The sequence below is a fragment of the Elephantulus edwardii genome, unplaced genomic scaffold (genome assembly GCF_000299155.1).
Source record: "Elephantulus edwardii isolate Elephantulus edwardi_28Jun2011 unplaced genomic scaffold, EleEdw1.0 scaffold00271, whole genome shotgun sequence".
In the NCBI taxonomy this organism is placed as follows: Eukaryota; Metazoa; Chordata; class Mammalia; order Macroscelidea; family Macroscelididae; genus Elephantulus; species Elephantulus edwardii.
This window is the reverse complement of record NW_006400021.1, coordinates 1383947-1392104: the sequence shown is the minus strand read 5'-3', so window position 1 is coordinate 1392104 and position 8158 is coordinate 1383947. Positions and strand designations below refer to the sequence as shown.

Sequence of the window (8158 nt, the reverse complement as noted above, 5' to 3'; positions counted from 1 at the left end):
CAGGTCTTTGGAGAGGGACATCATGCTGGGTAGACTAGAGGGACAGCGCAGGAGGAGAAAACCCTCTATGAGGTGGATTGATTCAGTGATTGGGGTAATCGGGATGGGTGTGTCAGAGGCCATGCGATTGGCACAGGATAGAGCAGGGTTTAGGGTTGTTGTACATAGGGTTGCTATGAGTCGCAAACGACTCGACGGCACATAATAACAACAACAACAACAACAACAACAGCAACATATTCTTTTGGTCAGGGCTGCTCAGAACAAGACCAAACAATACCCCCTCAGGTAGTTATCCAGAGTTTCTATAATCTGTATGGGCAACCCAAAGATCTTAGTAAGAGCATTCTCTTTTCCCTGCTTCAGATCAATCAAGGTGAGAAACAGAAAAAGAAAACTTTCAGACCCTTCCTATTAAGGTCATTATTTAAATAACAGACTTAATAATCACTATTTTCTTTGCTAAGAGAGTAGATTCAACTTTTTTTAACCCAGCTTTTGGCTTGTGAAGAGAAGAGACGAATAGTAGCAGCTTGCCTTCATAGAGATTATGTGAAAACAATTGTTTCTCTAAGCCTAATTAGTATCCAAATGGCTGAAGCGTATGGCTGGGGGAACACAAGAAGTACAGTCTCTAAGGTCAAGAAGAAGAAAGGAAGCTCCAAGCCTGAAAATGACTGGAGCCTTTCTGCAGCAACCAAATGGAAATCCTTTCCAGTTTTTGAAAGGCTGCATTAAGCTTTCTGTAAGTAAATAGACCTTGGCTCAGAAAACTCTGCTAGAGTCTGAACAATTAACCTGACTTTTGTTACCCAGAGCATCCCTGACATTAGGAAGAAACTACAAAAGATGGACTGAGCCATTGGCACAAACTCAGCTCAACATGGTCGAGGCATTCAACAACCGAGAATGCCAGAAACCTCCAGACAGTGCTGTCTTGAGTAATACCACAGAAGGTAAGACAATTGGACCCCAAGAAAAACCCCCAAGAGGAGAAAGAAGACTAGTTAGAGACAAGTGGAGAATATATATCACAAAAAGCAAGGACACTAGAAGAAGGCCTATCCAAAGTCCTGGGGAGGGCCCTCTTTAGAAGAACTGCCTTCCAGTTGGAAGGATGACAACTTTCTGATTTATGTGAAGAGGATACAAAGAGCCAGAGTGGGAGGAAGTTCAATCTGGTTTGTCAGTGACTTCTGTCATTTTGTTGCCTTTCTCAAGCACACATCGAAGACCCCAGGCAACAGTGACTGTGCAAGGTCTCAGAAAGACCTAAAACCAAGTTTTTCCTGAAACTCTGACCCTAGAGTATTTCAGTGAAAAGCTAGAAGAAAAAGTAACTGTTCATATGCATTTCTGTCTAGTTAAGATAGTCTCTTAAAACAAGACTACCTGCACAAGTAATTTTTTTTCTTAAAGCCCAGAAAATGCAGGTAGGAGTCTCTCATAAGCCATGGTCGGCAAGATCACAAGAAATAACCTGAAGAAATAAAGATCAACTTTGAGTTTCTGAAAGCCTTCAGAGTGACAATAGGAATGAAGTTTGTTCTCTCTAGATTTGCTCCCTTTCCTATGTTGTTGTTGTTATGTGCCATCAAGTCGCTTGCAACTCATAGCGACCCTATGTACAACAGCCCTAAACTCTGCTCTGTCCTGTGCCAATTGCACCATCTCCGATACACCCATCCCAATTGCCCCAGTCACTGAATCAATCCACCTCATAGAGGGCCTTCCCCTCTTGAGCTGTTCCTCCACCCTCCCAACCATGATGTCCCTCTCCAAGGACCGGTCTCTCTTCACAACATGTCCAAAGTATGTTAGACAGAGCCTCAGAATCCTTGCCTCAATGGAGCCACCTGGTTTAACCCATTCCAGGATGAATCTGTTTGTTTTCCTAGCAGCCCATGGTACACTCAATACTCTTCTCCACCACCACAGCTCAAAGGCATCAATTCTCCTTCTATCCTCCTTAGTCATTGTTTAACTCTCTGATGCATAACAAGTGATTGCAAAGACCATGGCCTGTATCAGGCGCACCTTAGTCTGCAGAGAGATACCATTGCTCTTCAGTACTTTGGAGAAGTCCCTAACACCAGGCTTTCCCATCGCAATATGTCTTTTAATTTCCTGGCTACTGGTGCTGAGAGTGTTGACTGTGGAGCCAAGCAAACTAAAGCTGTGAATAATCTCAATCTCTTCACCATCCATCCTGATGCTGCCAATTGGTCCAGTGGTGAGAATCTTTGTCTTCTTGACATTGAGCCTCAATCCATATTGGAGGCTGGAGTCCTTGACCCTTTGCAGCAGGTGCTTCAGGTCCTCTTCAGTTTCAGCAAGCAGGGTTGTGTCATCTGCATAACGCAGATTGTTGATAGATTTTCCACCAATCGTGACACCACATTTCTCCTCATAGAGCCCAGCCTCCCGGATAATCTGTTAGTCTCCAGATTGACATCATTGATTTTCCGTACTCTGGAGAGGCCCCTGAGAGCTTACTTTCCCAATGCAATTCATCTCTTGATTTCCTGGCTGCTGGTATCAAGAGTGTTGATTGTGGAGCCAGCAAACTGAAGCTGTTAACAATCTCAGTCTCTCACTGTTGCAGACTGACGGTAAAGTAATAATGAGACAGATAACCAAAAATGAGATAAGAGAGAATAAAGACAGGGGCCAGCAGTCCTGATGACTGAAGTGCCCAGGCCATGCCTCTCTGTGTATTTATTGAGAATCATCAGGAAGGTAAACAAAGGATAATCACTAGGGAGTAGAAAATAAAAACAAATGATCATGGGGAAGCGACCCTATGTACAACAGCCCTAAACTCTGCTCTGTCCTGTGCCAATCGCACTGTCTCTGACACTCCCATCCCGATTATCCCAGTCACTGAATCAATCCACCTCATAGAGGGCCTTCCCCTCCTATGCTGTTCCTCCACCCTCCCAAGCATGATGTCCTTCTCCAAGGACCAGTCTCTCTTCAAAACATGTCCAAAGTATGTTAGACGGAGCCTCAGAATCCTTGCCTCCAAGGAGCCACCTGGTTTAACCCTTTCCAGGACAAATCTGTTTGTTTTCCTAGCAGTCCATGGTATTCTCAATACTCTTCTCCAGCACCACAGCTCAAAGGCATCAATTCTCCTTCTGTCCTCCTTGGTCATTGTCCAACTCTCTGATGCATAACAAGTGATTTCGAAGACCATGGCCTGTATCAGACACACCTTAATCTCCAGAGAGACACCATTGCTCTTCAGTACTTTGGAGAGGTCCCTAACAGCAGACTTTCCCATGGCAATGTGCCTTTTAATTTCCTGGCTGCTGGTGCCAAGACTGTTGACTGTGGAGCCAAGCAAACTAAAGCTGTGTACAAAACAATCTCAATCTTTTCACCATCCATCCTGATGCTGCCAATTGGTCCAGTGGTGAGAATCTTTGTCTTCTTGACATTGAGCCTCAATCCATATTGGAGGCTGAAGTCCTTGACCCTTTGCAGCAGGTGCTTCAGGTCCTCTTCAGTTTCAGCAAGCAGGGTTGTGTCATCTGCATAACGCAGATTGTTGATAAATTGTCCACCAATCGTGACACCACATTTCTCCTCATAGAGCCCAGCCTCCCGGATAATCTGTTAGTCTCCAGATTGACATCATTGATTTTCCGTACTCTGGAGAGGCCCCTGAGAGCTTACTTTCCCAATGCAATTCATCTCTTGATTTCCTGGCTGCTGGTATCAAGAGTGTTGATTGTGGAGCCAGCAAACTGAAGCTGTTAACAATCTCAGTCTCTCACTGTTGCAGACTGACGGTAAAGTAATAATGAGACAGATAACCAAAAATGAGATAAGAGAGAATAAAGACAGGGGCCAGCAGTCCTGATGACTGAAGTGCGCAAGCCTTGCCTTTCTGCATATCTATTGAGAATCATCAGTAAGGTAAACAAAGGATAATCACTAGGGAGTAGAAAATAAAAACAAATGATCATGGGGAAGTCTTGAAGATAAGGCATAGTTCTTCTCTACTGTTTACCTTATGCTAATCTCATAACAACACATAACAACAACAACAACAATCTCAGGAGGAAGGGATTCAGGAAACACAAACTAAGAACAATGTTTACTCTTAAGGAATGTCTTAGTGCTTCAGGGTGAACTCCAGCTTGTATTACCCCTCCCTTATAACCTGATAGAGTATATGATTTATTATTAATATTAAATTTGATATTCGGCTTTCCACACTTCACCATCCGTCATGATGGTGCCAATTGGCTAAGTGGTGAGAATCCTTGTTTTCTTGATGTTGAACTTTAATCCATGTTGAAGGCTGCAATCCTTGATCTAGACAAGAATATTGACTATACCAAGGGCTGCCAAAAGAACAAACAAATCTGTCTTGAAGGAAGCACTTCAATCTTCGGTATGGATTACATCTCAACATAAAGAAAATAAAGGTTCTCTCCAACAGACAATATCATGATAAATGGAGAAAGGACTGGAGCTGTCAATGATTTCCTCTTGTTTGGATCAACAATCAATATCCTTGGTACCAACAGTCAGGAGATAAGAAAACATATTGAATTGGTCAAGTCCACTGTCAAAGACTTCTTCAAAATACTCAAAAGTGATGATGTCAGCTTGAAGACTAAAGTGTACCTGATTCAAGCCATGGTCTTTTCAATCACTTGCTATGATCTGAACGCTGGACAATGAATAACAGAAAAATTGATGTCTTTGGGTTGTGGTGTTGGAGAAGAGTACATGGGGTACCAAAAGAACAAATAGTTTTATGTCTTGGAGAAAGTGCAGCCAGAGTGTTCCCTGGAGGCAAAGATAATGAAGTTCTGAAGTTCTGTTTTTCATAATTTGGACATTTATTTTTAGGAGGGGCTTTTCCTTGGAAAAGTACATTAAACTTGGAAAGACTTGGTCAGTGAGAGAAAAGAAGATCCCTAACCAGAGGGGTTTACACAGTGACTGCCTCAAGGGGTTCAAGAGTGTCAGAGATTATGAGGATGAAACAGGATAGGACAGGGTTTAGGTCTGTTGTTCATAGGCTCACTATGAGTTGTACTTGACAGCACTTAACCATAGCAACAGTTGAAGAAGTTTTGGACTGCTATCTGTTTAGTCCACCATCTTACCCAAAAGTCCTCTCTTAAAATTTTCTTGATGTTACCTGTTTTTTGGTCCAGGATTCACTTGATTGTGTGAATCTCTAACTGGTTACCAGAGTTCTGATGAGTTTAGTTCTGAAAGTTTCTGCTTATTTTTCAATGTATATGGTATGGCTAAGATTCTGGAAGGTAAACTGCTTTGACTTAATTGAAGGTCAGGTGTAAAAGGCTTGGTTATTTTGATTCATTAGCAAGTATAAGCTGATTGGTGGTTTTGATTTAGTTAACAATCAGTTGTGGGCTGGAAGCCTCTTGTCTAAATCAGTCAGGATCTGATGTCAGTTTAAATACTAAGGTGAATCTGCTTCAGGCCATAGTCTTTCTGATCATTTACTATGCATCCGAGAGCTGGACAATGAATAAAGATGATGGAAGAAGAGTTGATGCCTTTGAGCTGTGGTGTTGGAGAAGAGCATTGACATCCAATGGGTGGCTGAGAGAACAAACAGATATGTTTTGGAGAGTATTTAGCTGGAGCAATCTTTGGAGGCAAGAATGATGAGGCTTCAAAGTATGCCTCATATACTTTGGGAATGTTGCTAGGAGGGGCTATTCCTTGGAGAGGGACATAATGCTGGGAAAGGTGGAGGACTGGTGAAGGAGAGGAAGACCCTTGACTGGGTGTATTGACATGGTGAGTGCCACAGTGGTGTCTCATGTGTCAGGAAGTGTGAGGATGGCACAGAATAGAACAGAATTCAGATCACAGGGTTGCTCTGTATCGTACTTGACTTGACAACACTTGACAACAACAACATGCTATGACTTTAAAAAAAAGACATGCTGTGTGGAGTTTCTCTGACCCCCCCCCACCTTGTTTCATGCCATTTTACATGATTTCAATACATAACAGGTCTGGTTTCTTCACATCTTTACCAATACTTACTGATATCAGGCTTATAGTTGTAGCCATTTTGATAGCTGTGTGGCCATATCTAATTTATTGTTTTCCTCTGATGACTAATAAAATGTCGAGTGCCTTTTCATATGTTTATTGGCCATTTCTAGATCTTTTATGAAGTGTTTGAGTATTTTACTCAGCTTTAGATTAGACAATTTGTGTTTTTATTTCATTACTTTTAACATTGAGATTGGAAAGTTTACAGAGATTGGTTTTTCATTGCCTAATTTTGCAAACACTATTTGTTAAATGAAGTTTGCTGTCAGAGACCTCTCCAAAGTGCTGAAGAGCAATGCTGTGAGTCCAGAGATTAAGGTACATCTGATCCAGCCTATGGATAATGACTAAGGGTGACAGAAGAAGAATCGATGCCTTTGAGTTGTGGTGTGCTTCATGTATTGAACATACCATGGACTGCCAAGAAAACAAATAGGTCTGTCTTGGAGAGATTGAAACCAATTTATCCTTGGAGGCAAGGATTTTGAAGTCCATTTCACATAATTTAAGCATGTGGTCATGAGGGACCAGTCGTTGGACAAGGACATCATCCTTGGAAGAGTGTAAAGACAGCAAGAGAAAGGAAGACCCTGGATGAGATGGATCGATACAGTTACTGGGTAATGGAGTTAGGTGTGTTGGAGTCAGTGAGACTGGCTCAGGATAGGACAGAGTTCAGACATATTGTACATAGGGTAGCTATGAGTCATAGGCTACTCTATGACCTATAACAGCAACAACGAATAACGTTTGTTAGAAACAACTATTGTATACCCCCTTAATGGATTTCATCTCCTTGTCAAATGCCAGTTAATCACAGATAGATGGATTGATTTCTGGGTTTTCCACTTTATTCCATTGGTCTGTGGCTCTGTTGCAGTACAAGTATCATGCTGTTTTGTGTAGTAGGTTTTGACAGCAGAGAGTGTAATGCCTTCTATTTTAGATTTTTGCATTGTTTTTTTTCTCCCCTTCAGTACAGCATTGCTTATTTGAGATATTTTTCCTTTCCAGATAAAATTGGAAATTTCCTTTTCTGTATCCGTGAAGAATGGCATCAATATCTATAATAAGATTGCTATGAACCTGTAGATTGTTTTTGGTAGGGTTGTTTATTTCACAGTATCAGTATCTAGTACTCCTGTACTTGAACAGGATATATTCGTCCATTTATCTAGATCTCTTTTCTTTCTTGTAGTAGTAACTATTGTTGAGTATCATTATTGAGTTTGACCCATAGCTAGCCCTCCAGTGGGTTTTCAGAGGCGGTAAAGTGCATGAAAGGGATTGTCTGCCTTTCTTTCGCAGAGCAGCTGGTGGATTCTATTTATCTGTGCATTGGCAGCACAATGTCTTACCACCAAGCCACCAGAGCTCCCTTTCCTGTAGAAGTGCTTTGTAATTTCCTTTGTATATATATCTTTTATGTCATTAGTTAGGTGCTTCACAAAACATTGTTGTACCTTGGGTAATTTTATAGTTACAACAGCCTAATATCTACTAAGAAAAGACTCCCATAATGTCATGAAAACAGAAATCCACATGAGGCATTATGAAAAAACAAAATAATCCTTCTTCTAAAAAAGCAGACCCAATGAATACCCTGGACAGAGAGAACCAGAAGAAATATGTTGATGTTGAGTTACTTGATCAGCTACAGAAAAAGATATGAGTGTGAGAAGAAACAATAGGAGTCAATAAGAGAACAAGTACTTCAGAGACAACAATCCAGAAGAAATATATAGATGAGGAGTAACTTGAACAGATATGGATGAAAATACAAAGTGTGGAAGAAAAAAATTGATAGGAAAAACAAAATTCTAAAAGCAGCATGAGAAAAACAAAGAGTTACCTATGAAACAATTAGATTAAGTTCTGATTTCTCAGCAGAAACCATGCTAGCTAGAAGGCAATGAGATGCCATATACAGAAAGTTGAAAGATAACAATTGCCAGCCAAAGATCCTAAATCCAGCAAAGCTCTCTATCAACTTCAAAGGGGAAATGAGATTCTTGGCTGAAAGAAGGACCTTAATGAATTTGTGAAAACAAGACCAAAACTACAAGAAATTTTAAATGAAGTCCTACACACAGAGATG

At 41.1% G+C, this 8158-nt stretch overlaps 1 pseudogene; it reads left to right on the top strand.

The window, feature by feature from the left end:
• Positions 1-883: 883 nt before the first annotated feature.
• LOC102851793 overlaps positions 884-8158 on the top strand; it is a 14859-nt pseudogene continuing 7584 nt past the window's right edge.